The 17,303-nt window shown below is 45.4% G+C and overlaps 1 protein-coding gene across 1 annotated transcript in view; it reads left to right on the top strand.

The window, feature by feature from the left end:
• Positions 1–17,303, top strand: part of LOC129857881 (peroxisome proliferator-activated receptor gamma coactivator 1-beta-like) — a 58,310-nt gene that overhangs the window by 9,397 nt on the left and 31,610 nt on the right. The window lies entirely within an intron of this gene.

Below are 17,303 nucleotides of genomic sequence, written 5' to 3' on the forward strand. Positions count from 1 at the left end.
GACGTGAATTAACGGTACATATACTACTGGTGACATATGTAATAGGGAATTGATTGAAAAAAAGATCAAAGGGAACATTTAAAGAAACATGTAACTAGGGAAGTTGGTTAAGAACAAATTCTTATTTTCAATGACGACCTAGGAACAGTGGGTTAACTGCCTTGTTCAGGGGCAGAACGACCGATTTTCACCTTGTCAGCTCGGGTTTCGATCTTGCAACCTTTCAGTTACAAGTCCAACGCTCTAACCACTAGGCTACATGCCGCCCCAAAATAATCAATGCATGAGCAAGAATTGGTCGGAGACAACTGAGCCATTCTGGAAAGAGACCCTATATCTTTGCCACACATCCCTCCCCTTTTCTTGCCTCAACATTTTAAATTTCACTCAAGACACATTATCTTCACACATATTTCAGATGCTTTTCACTGACAGCCGCAACTCAATAATCAGCTAGGCTTATTCCCAAATTGCAAATAGGCCTACGAGCTTATGATTTGAAACAATCCACAGCTATTTTTCTTATAGAAGCTAATGATCCTTGATTCCTCTGTGCTTTCTGGTAAAGTATTTTTAATGATTTAATTTTTTTCTGTTTAGGCAGGTGTAATTATATAATTTTGGCAAATGTATTTCCATTTACTTCCCTATTGGACTTATCGCCATGCCATTTCTCGCCTGTTTTATTGGTTTTCATATTAACTTTCTTTCGTTGTCCAGAAGCCAAAGGCACAATCCTAGTCATGTTAGCAACCCATCCTAGTTGTTGCATCTTTAGATTCCCCGTCTTTCTAAGTTTCTAACAGAGATTTTCCTGTCACGTGTGGAACCGCTATCAGTTGCGCTGTTTAGAATGGTGTTTTCCCAGTTGCGCTGTTTAGAATGGTGTTTTCCCAGTTGCGCTGTTTAGAATGGTGTTTTCCTAGTTGCGCTGTTTAGAATTGTCTTTTCCTAGTTGCGCTGTTTAGAATGGTGTTTTCCCAGTTGCGCTGTTTAGAATGGTGTTTTCCTAGGTGCGCTGTTTAGAATGGTGTTTTCCCAGGTGCGCTGTTTAGAATGGTGTTTTCCCAGTTGCGCTGTTTAGAATGGTGTTTTCCCAGGTGCGCTGTTTAGAATGGTGTTTTCCCAGGTGCGCTGTTTAGAATGGTGTTTTCCCAGTTGCGCTGTTTAGAATGGTGTTTTCCCAGTTGCGCTGTTTAGAATGGTGTTTTCCTAGTTGCGCTGTTTAGAATGGTGTTTTCCCAGGTGCGCTGTTTAGAATGGTGTTTTCCCAGTTGCGCTGTTTAGAATGGTGTTTTCCCAGGTGCGCTGTTTAAAATGGTGTTTTCCTGCAAATTACATTTTGGCAAATGTTTGAAAATGACTTTTTATTGGCTGCTTCATTACATTAGTTGCATGTTCTGTTAAGATGTATTACCATAATCAAAATGTGATTTGTGTCATTCTGAGCACGGTGGGTGGATGCCCTAATGGGTTATGCACCCAATGCATTAAAATTAAAATCTTCCCGGTCACATTTTCCTTATGGAAACCCTGGTAGGTAGGTAGTAAACATGTTGCTGAGGGCTGCTACTGCCGGGGAGGGTGTAAATGTTACACAGTATGAAACTATTTAGGTGAGTGAGTGATGGGGTGCACTGCAAGCCACTACCCGCACACGTGTAAAAAAAAAACATTCCACTCACGGAGAAGAAAAGGGCTCAGCTCAACAGTACAGGGATGCGAGAAGCTAGCAGTCTACTGGTAACGGTGTTCAGGGACCAGCGCAGTGCCCTCCCACGACAACCATGCAACACAGTGTTCCACCACACGGTGTGTTGGCTAGGGAAACTACAGGAGCAGGGGAGGGATCTGATTGGTGGCCTGGCTCTCTAGTGCCTCCCTAAACTCTCTGATTACCTGGCAGTGGCCTCCCGCCAGCCAGGCTGCTCAAAACCTGTACATTTCCATTATCTCTGTCCAGGCCGTTTGCAACAACAATGGCTGGTTCACCATTATGGCACCTAGCGTCGCAGGTGAACAGTAGGTAGAATCACCCCTTCTATCTCCCTCCCTCCCTTCTCCCCCCCCCCCCCGCCACTGACCTAGTTCAACAGTGAACCTTTTGCTTGGCAGGCTTAGGGGTTGGTTGCGTGACTGGAGCTTGGGAGCCGAATCTGGTTTTTGACTTGGGAGCTTGACTGGCTTTACTCACAGCAACCCTCTGACCCCTGCTGCCGCCCTGCGCCATAAATGTCCTTCTCACACCCCGCCCTGTCCCTCCCCACCACCCCGCCCTGTCCCTCCCCACCACCCCCTATACTGCTCCCCCACCCTCAGGCTTTCTTGCTGTTCTAATAAGAGACCGTTTCTCCGCTGACTGTCTAATGCACAGGTGGCGAAGGGCCTGGAGACACAATGCTTTATTACTTTGTTCTGTAAGCGTGAGCTAACGTTGTATTGGCTAGATGGTGTCTTCAGCTGGGATTTGTACAATTTTGTTCAAACTAGTGTTGGCTTGTTCTCTGTCTGCACATGATTACAACTAAGAATACCAACCCATCTCATAGTATTTCCTCCCACGCAAAACATACCAGATTCACTCTGTTGAAATACGGTGTGCCATGATGCAATACAGGTAACTCTTACAATCCTCAGTGAAGGCTGTTACCTTTAAAACCGGTTTATCCACACGTTGAGTTCCCTCCAACATGCGTATTAGAATGGTAGGCTACATCTCCCAAATAGGATCATAAAAATACTAAGAGAAAATATTGGTATAATTGTGGATTCCCAACCTTGACTAACACAGAGAGAAATCAAATTGAAGATGACTCTCTCTCTCTCTCTCTCCTTTTGCTGAACATATCTTGGGATGATATTGTAGCTCTATGTCTTAGGTTTGACTGCGTTTGCCCCACTAGAAACTAGGTATAAGTAGCCTAAGTTAAACCTTTCTAACTTCATGGAAGAAAGTGGTGTGTTCCTGCGATAAAGGACTGACTGTCTCGGTCCTCGAAAGCCCTAGTCTTCAACCACCGAGGGACGAGTGAGTTAAGTCCTTTAGACAAGGTCTACTCTGGGCCCTCGTTGTTGTTCAATGCCAATGGGCACATTTTTTGCAATCACCAAAGAATGTTCCGGAGTCAGTTCTATTCCTTGTCAAAGCCTTGAATTCTGCCCACTCCACAAAATGCTTTTTCTTTCTCGTTCTCTCTCTCCCCCTGCATTAGTCCTTTCATGTACTCTCTCGGCACTCTTTGTGCTTTTCACTGCTTCACTGCTGCCTAGCCTGACCTTATTTTCAGCCTTTCTCCGTATTCGTCAACACAAGGAGGCAAGAGCCAACTCATTGGGACGACTGCAGATTCATTTGCATGTTATTCTTTGAATAAATTATTCGAACCTGATGATATCAGTGCATCATCAGGTTCGATACAGAATGGATTGTGTGACGCAGACAGGCAAGCACACACACACACACACACACACACACACACACACACACACACACACACACACACACACACACACACACACACACACACACACACACACACACACACACACACACACACACACACACACACACACACACACACACACACACACACACACACACACACACACAGGAACACCTATTAGCAGAGGCTGTAGGCGTTATCCCCGTTTTATTTATCATGTGTCTAGTAAAAGTGTCAGTCACCTGGGGCAGATGCCTGGAAGAGAAAGGCAAATAGTGAAGAGAGTTGAGATGGGGATGCTCTCTGGCCCTGATGACTCATTGATTTCTCTGCAGGTATTTGTCTTGAGGTGATTTTAGGAAAGATATGGAAAACGATTTGCACAGATTCCCACTCTGCCCACTTTACAGACGCTTTCTCAAGGGACTGTTTCTGCTTTTCTCTACACTCTATTTAGATAATGTGGCCAAGGGGGAAGGTCTGTGGTTGGCTGCGAGTCTAGAAATGCGGAAGATATGTCCGCCTGGGAAGATTTGTACTCGTGCTAAGCCATTTCAGTTTTCCTTTGTCTGTAACTAGATCCAATGTTTCGCTGCTGTCTCTCTCTCTCTCTCTGCCGAAGGTGCTATGCTGAAGTCACAAGACTGTGCTGGATCTCCCCAGCAGCCTGATGATTTTTCTTCAAATTCCACTCAAAAACAATCTTTTGGGATCTGTTTCATTAGAACGTTGTCCCAAAATGTTCTGTGTGGCTCAGTTGGTAGGGCATGGTGCTTGCAATGCCAGAGTTGTGGGTTCAATTCCCATGGGGGACCAGTATGAAAAATGTATGCACTCACTCCTATAAATCGCTCTGGATAAGACGGTCTGCTAAACAACAACAAAAAAGCCCCACTCTGTTTGGAGAGAGTATGGCACTGTGCAGTGGAAAGGGAATGCATCATCCTCTGGTCTCAGACAGCTCATCAGGGACTCTAAAGGCCAAGCACATGTTTTAGAGGCTTCTGCCAAGCCGCGGTATCACTGACAATACAATCCTGCCTAATTAGGAGTCGGGTCATGTGGAGGCTGCTGGAGTTGTCCTTTTATGTTGGGGTACATGGCAGTGTTTGGGTGTTGTCACCATGATTGTCTGTTGGTTGTGGTGGGCCATAGTGAGGACTGAATGCTTTCAGAGGGGGTCTCTCTGTCTCTATCTGAAGGGTCATTAGAATGCAAGAGGCACGCTGGGCCATTTGTTTCATGCTATTTAACCTCAAGGTTGGTACAAAACAAGGCTGAATAGAGCTGGAATTGTTAAGAACCTGTGGAGTAAGTTTTTCTAGAATGTTCTAGCACCATGTTCTTAGCAATGCAGCCGAGCTGAAGGAATGAGACATACCAGCAACACAGATTTAATTACGTTACAACTAGGGATGCACGATATATCAGAATCGGCCGATATTAGCTAAAAATGCCGACATCGGTATCAGCCCGATGTCTAGTTTAACGGCGATGTTAAAAACCGATGTCAAAGCTGCTGTGCATACCTATATAACGTAGGTACATGACGTAATGACGCAAAGCACCCTCCCACCTCCTCCTCCAAGCTTCACGGTGGGAACCACACATGCGGAGATCATCCGTTCACCTACTCTGTGTCTCAAAGGCACGGCGGTTGGAACCAAAAATCTCAAATTTGGACTCATCAGACCAAAGGATAGATTTACGCCGGTCTAATGTCTATTGCTCAGGTTTCTTGGCCCAAGCAAGTCTCTTATTCTTATTGGTGTCTTTTAGTAGTGGTTTCTTTGAAGCAATTCGACCATGAAGGCCTGATTCACACAGTCTCCTCTGAACAGTTGATGTTGAGATTTCGGTTACTTGAACTCTGTGAAGCATTTATTTGGGCTGCAATTTCTGAGGCTGGTAACTCTAATGATCTTATCCTCTGCAGCAGAGGTAACTCTGGGTCTTCCTTTCCTTCCTTTCCTCCTCATGAGAGCCATGGTTGAGAGCCATGGTTTCTTCAAGTGCAAAGTACTTGAAGAAAAGTTCTTAAAATGTTCTGGATTGACTGACCTCATGAAGCTGGTTGAGAGAATGCCAAGAGTGTGCAAAGCTGTCATCAAGGCAAAGGGTGGCTACTGTCTGTATGCTATGTTTTGCTTGTCCTATGTTGCTCTGTGTGTGCTCACTACTCAATGATTGTCTATATTGTAATTGTTTTTAATAACCTGCCCAGGGACTGCGGTTGAAAATTAGCCGGCTGGCTAAAACCGGCACTTTTACTGAAACGTTGATTAATGTACACTGTCCCTGTAAAAAATAAAATAAACTCAAACTTTGAAGAATCACAAATATAAAATATATTTTCATTTGTTTTACACTTTTTTGGTTACTAGATGATTCCATATGTGTTATTTCATAGTTTTGATGTCATCACTATTATTCTACAATGTAGAAAATAGTAAAAAATAAAGATAAACCCTTGAATAAGTAGATGTTCTAAAACTTTTCACTGGTACTGTAGGTGAAGGGGCAAGTTACTACATCTGCATGCCAGAGTAGTAACTTTTCACGTTTCACAATCCGTTACCATGAATGTGAGGCCAGTCGTGTTACGTTTCTGTAGGATTAGCAAACGACTCCAGTTATGTGAGGGAAATGTGAGTGTTGGTGAAATGAGTAAGTCATTCTGTCCTCTCGTCTCGCAGTGAACCTTGTATAAGTACATCCTTCACCTCCCGACAAACACCCACAAATTCACCCTGTGTTGTGCTGCCGACTGACACCGACACCTGTCCTGAAATATTCTACGGCAGCACTTACAAAACACCAGGGAATTTTCAGCAAACCGTACCTCAGGTATTTGCCCGGCAGGTCCAGAGGGCTATTTTCTCTCTATATCACTGGCATTAATAAGTAAACCACTAGCCTTGATGTTGTGGACTGTTCAGGGCTAGCAAACGATCTCTTGCGACACTAGTTGGAAACGTACTGGGGCACTTTCATCAAAGGCGCACATCCGTCACTGGTGAATCCTGTGTGTGCCACTGCCAGGGGCTTCCATTAGTGGATTAGCGTGGCTGTGAATGACAGCGGAGCGTCAGCAGCACAGAGCACCTGACCCCCCCTCGGTCTTCTGTTGTCCCGCAGGGGTACTGAGCTGTGAAGGGGACATTCCTCTCTTTTGCCCCAATCCCTCCCTTCCTACACCAAAGGCCAGCCCTCTCTCCTCTGTGGACTGTCACGGGGGACATCTAGTCAGTGGGTGGACACTTCCCGATGACATGAGGTGGGATGGGAGGAGGTGGGACTGGACAGAGGAGGGGAGAGGGGCCTGGAGATGGATCACCTGGTGTCTCTTTCCATGGATCATCGCGTATGGCACAAAGTCCTAAGAGGACCTCTTTCACAATCCCTCTTTCACTGTTTCCCTCCTCTACCTCTCCTATCTTCTTATCACTGCCACAGGGACATTGGAGAGGACACAGTGTCACACAGTCAGTCGACAGCAGAAACATGATGCAGTGATTAACAGTACCAGGGGTTAGGGTCCTGCTCTGCCTCAGAACAATCCCTAAAACAATTGCAACACGCTTCACACGCCTGCACTTGTTTGCGCTTCTTTAGTTTAGCTCCTAAACCCATGGCCCTTATCGATACATTTCAAACACTTATATAGTGTATCGCAATTAGCGAGAGTGGTTACACAGTTAGGAAGAAGAATCTAAATAAAGCCAAGCCTAACCAATCACAGGGTGTTCTGTGGGACTCCTGGCGTGAAGGTCACCATGGTGCCGTAAACACCTCCACTGCCTGAGGTCACCCGCTCCATCCTGAGGGTGACACCAGTGTAGCGTGTCCACATCCCTCCCCTCTGCAGGGAAGAAACATGGGGCCGGGATAGGCCTTCCGAGTCTGGAATCACAAGGTCACTCGTGAGTCGTGAGATGAAGTGAACTGGCCGGGAGAACGAGCTTCACAGCCATGTATTATTTACTACTAGTACTGCCTCAGCAAACAAGCGTATAGTGCTGCCTGCCTGGATACAGTGGCCCCATACGAGGTGGTCTGAGACAGTTTGAACCTGCATGGCTTAAGGTTTACAGTACAGCTGGGGGAAATGAAGCAGCCCCATGGTGGCCTATAGGCCTAGCTCTGAGAAAGAGAGAGATTGATGGAGAGTGGAGCCATTTGGTCCACATTACTCCTCCACTGGGTCTGTTTGTTTGAATTCATGTATAATCACCTTTTTGTGAAATGTAATAAGAGAGATGAATAGAATAGTCTTGATTGTTACCTTTGTGAAGCGGGTGATTTTTTACATGTGTTTGGGCTGGGGTCTTCGCTTTTGGGGACGTAGTCTTGTGTTGTGTGATTGCCACGGATGTGTGCGATAGCGGGACTGGCAGAGACAAGGCTGTTTGTGGAAATCTCAAAGGAAGATGCTCTTTGATCGGACAGCTGTGAAGTTCAAAGGACTAGCGCCTTGTCTGATGAGAGAACGCGTGTCCTTTTGTAGTCGCCCATGTCCTTTTTTAACTGCAGCTGCTGTTCTCTCTGATAAGATACGCTGCACCGATGACACACACACACACACACACCATTTTATAAAAAGAAATGGCCAATAACGAAAGCCAGATTTGTGTAACTATTATTTTTAGTCAGCCAGTGGGCTTGTCTTGAGTTGACTGTATTTGGTGATTGATTGAGGAAGTCAAGCAGCCTAGCAGGGTTTAGTGCAGAATCTGCAGACGCTTTTCTCTGTCCCTGTTCTACTCAGATGAGGTTTTTCTACCAAATATGGCAGTGGTGCTCCGTGAGCTGGGGAGTCACATGCTGCTAGAGCCTCACAGTTCACTGACGTGGTTCTCATAGTCCTGGTTGTTTCAACAGTGTTTCAACAGTGTTTCAACGGGGTTATTCCACTGGGTAAACAAGTGTGCACATCTAATCTCTTCCAATAATTTTCTTGGGAAAAAATGTACCGCTAACCAACACGACACCAATGTCAGATTTGCTCATGATGATTTACTCACACTATAAATGTTGTAACTGTATCATGGTGAAATAATGTTAGAGTTCACCGATTTCTCCACTAAAGTCTCGTCTCCAAAGGGAAAAATAGCCAACTCTGTAAGCTTTAAAGCTTTTTTTTATTTATTTAGTCAAGCTAGGAGGATCTTTTTTAGGGTTGTTGTGTCAAGGCAGAGCTGAGACTGTCTGCCATCTGTCAACTAAATGTTAAATGTGAACGTTCATTTCTGTGTGATGTTTTTCTCTATAACTCAATTAGACAGAAGCAAGCCTATAAGACTCTGCAAATACAGGGAAACAGCAGTTTACTTAAGAATCATTACAGTAGTGTAATTCCTAACATTCTTTTAACCCGTAGAACAGTAATAGCTTAACCACTAAGCCCAGTTATCTCCTCACATTCAGTTAAGCTCCCTCCCACAACAGCTATTCTGATTGACAGCACCTGCCCTTTTGCCCACTTCACCCAGGCACCCAAAATGGTAATGGAGGAAAGATAGCAGCCAGCGAGTCTCACGGGCTGGACAGTCCAACGATGCTGCCTGGTCTCTAGTACTATTCTGTCTTTCTGTGTGAATGTGTGGAATTTAAGAGGCTAATTTGGCAAGACGTGTTACAGTTAGGCAGGCTGTCAGTCAGTGCTGCTAAGGCTAAAGCCAATTGATGTTTCTCAATATGCATACTACCATGCTCCACACTCTCATGCTCCAAGTTCATTCTCCGACCACGTTCTCTTGGGTACTTTCTTGTGAGGACGAGAGTGTGGAGAATGCATAAAACAATACATTTGAGAAGCACTCACTCTCCCCCTACTGTATTAACTCACGCTTCACCTCCCCATTCACTGAACCTTCTTCCAGCCAGGACAATGGGAACAAAGCATATGTTTTACATCATAATTATCAGCTAGATATGTGAATCTTAATAATCTAGCTAGACAGCTATTTAAACAGGCAATAATTACCTTTAGCTAATGTTATGCAAGGTAGATATCATTTTGTTTTGTAGGTAATTACCAATTCTTCGTAGCTAGCTAGCCATTTAGCCCTATTGACTTTCTATGGACTAACCCATTCACTGAACCGTCTTCCAAGCAGGACAACAATGGCAATAGAGACAAAACAAGATATACACAAAGCAACTGTTTTACTTCATAACTATCAGCTAGCTATATGTGAATCGTAATAATGTAGTTAACCATATAGTTTAACATGCAAAAAATACTAATATTATGCAAGATATATGTCGGTTCTTCGTGGGTAGCGAGCTAACATTTCTTTGTGGCTATCTGGCTAGCTAACAGTACTAGTAGCTAGCCAGTGAGCCCTATTGACTTATTATGGGCTTGTGATCTACGGTACATAGGCAGGTAAACATGCCAAAATGAACACAGCATGTATTTATTAACGTATCAAAATAAAAGATTGGAGTCAGGCAACATTTGAGATGTGAATAGGCAACATTTCATTCCGAAGTTGGAGTCTATTTTCTCTTGCTTCAGCTCAAATAATGGCCGCCATTGATTTTAATACCTTTTGCGCCATTTTTTACATGGTTGCGTCATATTTCTTTGTATACTTTCCGTTGAAGCTTGCATCGACGCATGCTTCAAAATATGTACAAACGGGGTACGCATTCAAGAAGTGCCCGCTGTGTCCATTTCGCATACTATGATTTGGACTCATACTCCGACCCTCGCGTGCTCCGGTTTGGTAGTATGCATTTTGAGGAACACCCAATGTGTCCAGAGTGAGTCGTGATGATGAGCGCAGAAGGAAATCCTTTCTCAGTTGTCTGAGGTGAGGTGAACAGGAGGAAATGGCTGCCTTGTGGCTGCCTTCCCCATCCCCCTTCAGGCATCCGTGGTGCTCTGAATCTCTGAGAGAGAGGGAGCATTACTCCAAGTCTCGCGCCGTGAAGTGAAAAGTGCCCCAAATGTCAGCCATTTGCGGAGATAATAAAGGGATGCACACAGCAGCACGTGGCGCTCTGTGGTACAGATGGCGTCACGACGGCGTCCTGAGGCAGACACACACACAGTTAAACTGTCATGCACCTCGCCACCATCCCTTATCACAGCACGCCACGCACGTGGCTTACACAGACGCACAGACTCACACACACACACACTCTAAAACGGCAACATTTTCTCTCAACTCCATAAAGTTAATTTCCTAAAATTCTATGCATATTGCCATGGCTAATGCTATGTTATTTTACTCAAACATAATAACAAAATCAATACTGCTAAATTAATTGTTTGGAATCTTCCATTCCCTCTGGCTGTCTAGCTTTTATTTTGGTGATTGTTAGTTCTCAAAGATGATAAAAATATATATATATATAGGTCCATTATCTTTCCTACATACTTTATATCTGCTTTTAGTCGTTTAAAAGTTTACACTGAAAGCCTTTTTCGTCCCGATTATTTGGGGTAATTATTTCATTTCCCCCCCATTAAAAAAAAATAAAAATAAATAAATGGTCTTAGGCGACCCGAAAAAACACTTAGGCGACCCACCCAAGGATTTCAATGGCAAAAAAAAACATTACATACACACACACACACACGTGCTCACACACAGACACTGTCCTGGAATCGTGCCTGGGACAGGGATCGGTGATCTTCAGGCAGTAACCCAGATGGGGCTGCGTGGTGTAAATCTGCCCTGATTTATTCACATTGACCATGTCCCTGTCAATATCAGATTGAGGAAGTCTTGGGGAGGGAGCGGGGTGGCTGGGTTCATTGTTGACTGTCGTCGTGTGGGGTATGGGGCAGTGGGGGTGATTCAGCAGGGGGCTAGTTGATGAGAGCAGAGTGGAGAGAGGTGAGTAATGGGGTGGAAGTGCGGTGATGATGTGTCACCGAGACATCCCTCACCCTGTGTTTGGCGCTCAAGGACAGCAATGCTGATTATATTGGCAGTGGGCCAGCAAAGGCACAGGGGTGGGGTTTGGAGGAGGAGGGGAGGTAGGGGCACAGCAGTCGTTGTGAGGTCGCCGGGGTTGTGACCGATATCTGAACACTCATCTGAAACATCGCTTAGTGTGCAACCTTAATCCGCCAGGGGCAGTTCTTGGAATATGCCAGAGTGTGGTTCAGGTTAGCATGGACTTACATTCATGACATGTACCCATTGATTCTTAAAGAATATAACTTATACATTAAGTGCCTCGTGAGCTTAGTTCAACTGTTGTACCCAATAGGAACCCAAAATATAAGCTTGTTTTACTCCAGTGTTTGTAAACAAAGTAAATGTAAACAAACTCTTTATAGCCTCAAAACATGGTTAAAACTATAGTTTCGATATCAAGAATGGTCAATCCTTGCATCCATAGCTCTGTCTATTCATTTGAGAGTGGTTACATTTCCCCAGCCCCATTCCTCAGATATTTACCGAAACAGTGGCGTGGAGAACGCTTTTCGATTGTTTCAACTGCTGATTGCCACTTTAAGCATGCATGACTATAACCAGAGTATGTTACCTGTAAAATAATAACCCTTTATTATGTCTCTCTCTCTCTCTCTGCACACAAACACACTAGCAGCCTTGTAATTGAGTAGCAGAATCTCGTCAACATCAGGCCAAAAGTCACCTTTAATGCACTAGCAGCTCTGATAATTACCTACCGCATAATAGCTAATGGTCACTGACTTGAGACAAACTCGCGCGAGTCCCTGAATTAAATTGTCATTTTCAGGGTTTGCAGAAAGGCTTAGTGATTGAGGCTGGTTGTACTCTGAGTGACACTAGTGATTGTTCACAGCAGGGGGGCTGTGAGAGGGGCTAGGGTGGTGTTGGTTGGTCGGGGGCTAGGGAGCATGGAGACGGTCCAGCTCCAGCCCCCTGTTCTGCCGGACCTTGTCAGTGAGCCGGACCTTGACAGTGATAGATTGGACAGACTGCGAAAGAGAGAATGACATCTGCTGTGACCTCACAGCTCCCTCCAACATCCCTCCCTCTGGATTTATTACACCCCAGGCACACACATGCTCCCTCCGTATCTGTGTGTGCGTGTGTTTGTGAGGGAGAGAGAGAGTGCCTAAAATCCCTGTAATGCCGTCATGCTTTGCATCATCCTGGACCTTGTCTTTTGTTTATGGAACTAGCCAACATAGTAAAAGTCCCTATGTGAGGTCACTGATCATAGAGCGGTGGCAGTTAGCATAGTGGTTTAGAGTGTTGGGCCAGTAACCGAAAGGTCCCTTGTTCAAATCCAAGAGCCGTCTAGGTGAAAAATCTGCCGGTGTGCCCTTGAGCAAGGCACTTAAGTCTAATTGCTCTGGATGAGATTGCCTGCTAAATGACTAAAATGTAATGTGAAATGTAGAACCAAGTCCTCGTCTGTCTGGTAAACCTGAACACAGGTAAGAAAGTAAAAGCTTCCCAAATGGCCCCTCGTCTAATTAATTGAATCAATAAGCAAAATGATAACTGCGAGAAACGTAGGAGCTCAAGGTGCTTAACGTGTTCCCCACGTTGAGTGGTTAAAGCCATGAAAAATAGAAACCGTCACCAGCAACACACTTTTTAGCATATTACGGCCACCACCACAATGAATTGACTTTTTTCTTGTTTAAGATGTTAAGTGGAATTAGGCCCCCTCTTTAGCAGGGCTCTACGCTAATATTTCTTTACAAGGAGCACGTGTGCGCCTATGTTAAAAAATGTAGGCGCACACAGAGAAATTTAGGAGCACAATAAAAAATATTTGAGATATTAAAGCTAGAATCCTTAATTCTTCTAGGCGAATTGGTGCTCCTAAATTAGAATTCCAGGTCGCGCAGCAAAATATTTAGGCGCATATGCAAGTAAAATGGTCGCACTGTAGAGCCCTGTTTAGTGTCTGCCTAGGCTCTTCTCTTCATGATGCAGCTGTCAGAAGGCCAATGACACATTTCAAAGGGCTTCATAATCATTAGGGGAGATGGTAGGAGATTGTAAAGTACTGTAAAGGGGCCATCCTGACCATACCACGGCAGGGACTAAAGCTGGAGTCTGTTTCTACTCAGAGATCTGCACATTAGTACCCTGTAAAGGTGCTACAGATCTGGTCACCAACGTAACAGCATACAGATGTAGGATCTTAATTCAACCAGTTTCTTTCAGCAGGAAAATTATCCTACAGCAAATGGAAATGTGAATTATTGTGTGGATTATAATTATTGGAGATTTTTGTAGGGGTTGATACATTTTTTGTTATTGCAAATCAAGTCTGAAATGTTTGAAGTGGAAAGTACAACTTTAGAAGCCTTTTTATACCTTGAATATGCTATGAAATTTCCTGCAAGAACTGGGTGATCAAATTAAGATCCTACATCTGTATGTCCACCCAGCAGCGAATGTGAATCTGGGCCAGGCAAGTGTAATAGGCCTTAGGGGACAAGGACCACTTTCTTAGCATTTCAATTAGCTCCCTCAGGAGGGCTCCTACTGTAGCCAGTAGCCTAGTCTCGGTGTAGGAGGAGGAAAGGGAGACATAGGATCTGCCTACTGCACCGCACGACTCCACTCTGCCATAGTGTCCTTGATGCCGGGTAGGGACGGACCGGTGTGCTGCGCTGTCAATGTGCCCTTCATGGCTTGTGTTGTGCGTATCAGCAGATTTGGGCAGACAGGCAGGAGGAAAGGTGTGGCCGTCCGTGGGGGTTTAACACCGCGTCGGTCGCTTAGCGCCAATCCCTGTACCTATGGCAGCCAGAGAAGTGGCTGCCCGTCTGTCTGTTTTTTTTCCTACAGCACACCTCCCTTGATACCGGCAGACACACTGGCAGTGACACAGAAACAGACACAGCACCCTGCTACCAGAGCTGAGGGAGAGGGATAGATGAAGAGACAGAGGGAGAGCAGGGAGTTGTGAAAAGCACCAAACGTGATGTATTTTACAATGCTGCCGGGCTTGGAGGGAGAGGGAAAGAGGGGCTGCTAAAGGAGTGGAGACATTTTTTTTTTGCTTAGAAACCACACGTCTTTCTCTCTCCCTCCGACCTCTTTCTGTGTCCTGCTCTCTCTTGCTCACTCACGCCTGCCCCTTCCCCTCTTTCCCTCTACCTCTTTCTGTCTCCTGCTATCTCTGACTCACTCACTCACGCCTGCCCCTTCCCCTCTTTCCCTCTACCTCTTTCTGTCTCCTGCTATCTCTGACTCACTCGCGCCTGCCCCTTCCCCTCTCCGGTTCTCTCCCTCTCACTCTCTCACACTTTGAGTTCTCACTGCAGTCACGTGTGTGTGTGTGTGTTTTTGCGGTGCGCGTGCGTGGGTCGGCTAAGGATAGCAGCGTCTGCTAGGCTCCTTTTTCTCTGCTGCTGAAATGAAAGCAGCTGAATAGACCAGCTCGGTTAGCGACAGTGAAAAGATGTTAAGTCATGCGGGGGAGTGACGGACCAACCAGCAAACCAACCACTGTTTCACCACTACAGTTCCTATCCTCCTCTGACAGACAGACACAGCTCATTCGGCTAATGAGAGGAGCGGCGATGGAGAACGTGTGTGATCTATCAGTCAGCAGGCAGACGGGCACTTTCTCCATCTGGCTCAAAGGGAGGGGCAGGGGGCTAAAGAGAAAGGTGTGACTGCACTGAGCATGCCTGTACTGACTTCAAGTTTAATCTATTCTACCTCTATTCTTTCTCATTACTCAATGTGTATTTGAACTAGGCTCCTATTTAGTGCAACAAGGCTTAACCTGTAAAAACAGTTTGGTAGATGGTAGATAAGAAAATGTGTATAATAAGTTACATATTCTCTTCATGTGTAATACGTTACATATTCTCTTCATGTGTAATAAGTTACATATTCTCTTCATGTGTCACACAGGTGCTCTTCGGGGGGTTATTACTGTATTTGTCTCCTAGCAATGCTTTTGTTTAGGCATCCCTAGGCTAGGGTTGATTTCACCATGGAATTAATGCCTGAGTGAAAGTCCGTCAGAGGAAGAATGGGTCAAGGTGTAGCCTAGTCTCAGCAGCTTATCTGGACGTGTCTGACAGACGTCTTTAGTGGCACTACTACCACCGCCCTCCCTCACGTCTGGCTGCCAAGCAAGTTCAAGCTTCACAATCAAAGCAAATTAGAACATTTTTGCGGAAGGCAAGGCGCCCTTTACGTCGCACCCTGATTTCCATAGAAGTCGTTGGCTGTGAAAGGGCGTCCATTCCTTGTGTATTTTTTTAAACTTTTCTTATCATCAACCCAGGTCCACGATAAATGATTAAGGGAGAAGGTGCCTGATGTTTTCTCTGCTTACACCCACTGCGGTGAATACGAGGTTTTTGTAGTATTCTTCTCTCCGTTTGAAAGGACCAAGTCTATCCATCAAACTTCAGCACCTGTGAAAGGTGCTTTTATTGGACTGGCCGTGCAGGGAACAACACGGCAAACATGGATTGTGCCAGGGCTCGGTACTCTTTGAGCTTTGTCTCGGTCTGCATGCTCTCTAGACGGATCGAGGTATATTCACTGTTCTCAGTTCAGTGAATATGGCCTAATGTGGACAGGCTCATAAGAGAGAGAGAGAGGGTGCAGGCTACTACCGGGTAGCTTAGCTCTTAGTGTAGGTTTACTGTGTTCACTAGGGAAAGGGGATCCTCTCCATTTAGAAATGAGTCAGGCCAAGGTGAGGCGGTGCACTGTGTGGAATACGACACGGCGGCCGACTCCCCCGCCGCCCGGCGTCTCCTCATGAGTTTCAGATGCTCAAATATCTCTGGTGGTGGGGGGGGTCTCTGTTTCCACCCATCTGTGCTAGAGTCCAGATATTTAGCACCCCAAAGGTCTGACCTTTTGGAGTGGCAAGGTGCTGAGAGACACCACAGGGATGAGATGGGACTGGCACATTGTATTCCCACCACCCCATGCCTCTGAGGTGAAATAGCAGGTACAGAAGCAAGCAGCAGGTTGACCATCGTCACATGAGTTCAGAATGACTTCCATGGGTGCTCCAATCACATTCAGAATTACATTTGCTCAGTTGTCACAGGTTTCCAGGGAGTAAACCAGTTTTTTATTGTTAAATTGTGTTGAAAATACATCTGCATTGTTGTCCTCTAGGAGAATACTATCATATTCCACACATAGTACTCTAAATGCACTGAATTATAAAAAGAGAAGGATTTGTCTTGGTCACCTGCCAAGAAGAGAATTCATCACAATTTCTCAGAAAATGCAATTAATTTGGTTGGAACGCATGTGCCTTTGAAATGGCATGTCTAAGAGTACACACATAATCTACACTACAAGACTATCAGATCAGACCCCTTGCCTCACAAAGCTCATTAGTCTGTTAGCTTTATGACACACGTGCGGTTCACAGGAGCTACTTTTTGGGGGGCATCCAACTGTGCTCTAATAGGCCTACATACAGCCGGTTGATTGATGAATGGATTAGTCCATAGACCAATCAGATATGATCCTATTCCTACACTCTGGAAAGTAATGCCAGACGACTGGAACAGGGTCTCCCATTCACGGCTTAGCTTACCTTGGTGAGGCATTTGTGTGCAGTACATTTCATACAGGAGATGTATCCTGCTGTTTAAAAGAAATGGAATGTGTACATGGATTTTAGATGGCTGGAAGGACCTGATTAGCCCTTTCCCTCCGTTAAGGGGGTCCCTGATGGGGAATGTGCCATTTCACCCAGAGGGACCTGGTCGTTAGCGGGGTACATTGTCGGGGTACAGCCAGGTCAACTCTCCCGCCCACTAATCCCCCTGCCTCAACCCCCCTGCTCTGCCGGTCCGCAGTCACGACCTTCTGTCCCTTCCTCTGTCTAGGTGCAGTGCTCAGCACGTGTTAAGCTGGTGCAACGTCTTTAACATGACAGCCCGCTCTA

The sequence above is a fragment of the Salvelinus fontinalis genome, chromosome 6, assembly GCF_029448725.1.
Source record: "Salvelinus fontinalis isolate EN_2023a chromosome 6, ASM2944872v1, whole genome shotgun sequence".
NCBI classification, from domain to species: domain Eukaryota; kingdom Metazoa; phylum Chordata; class Actinopteri; order Salmoniformes; family Salmonidae; genus Salvelinus; species Salvelinus fontinalis.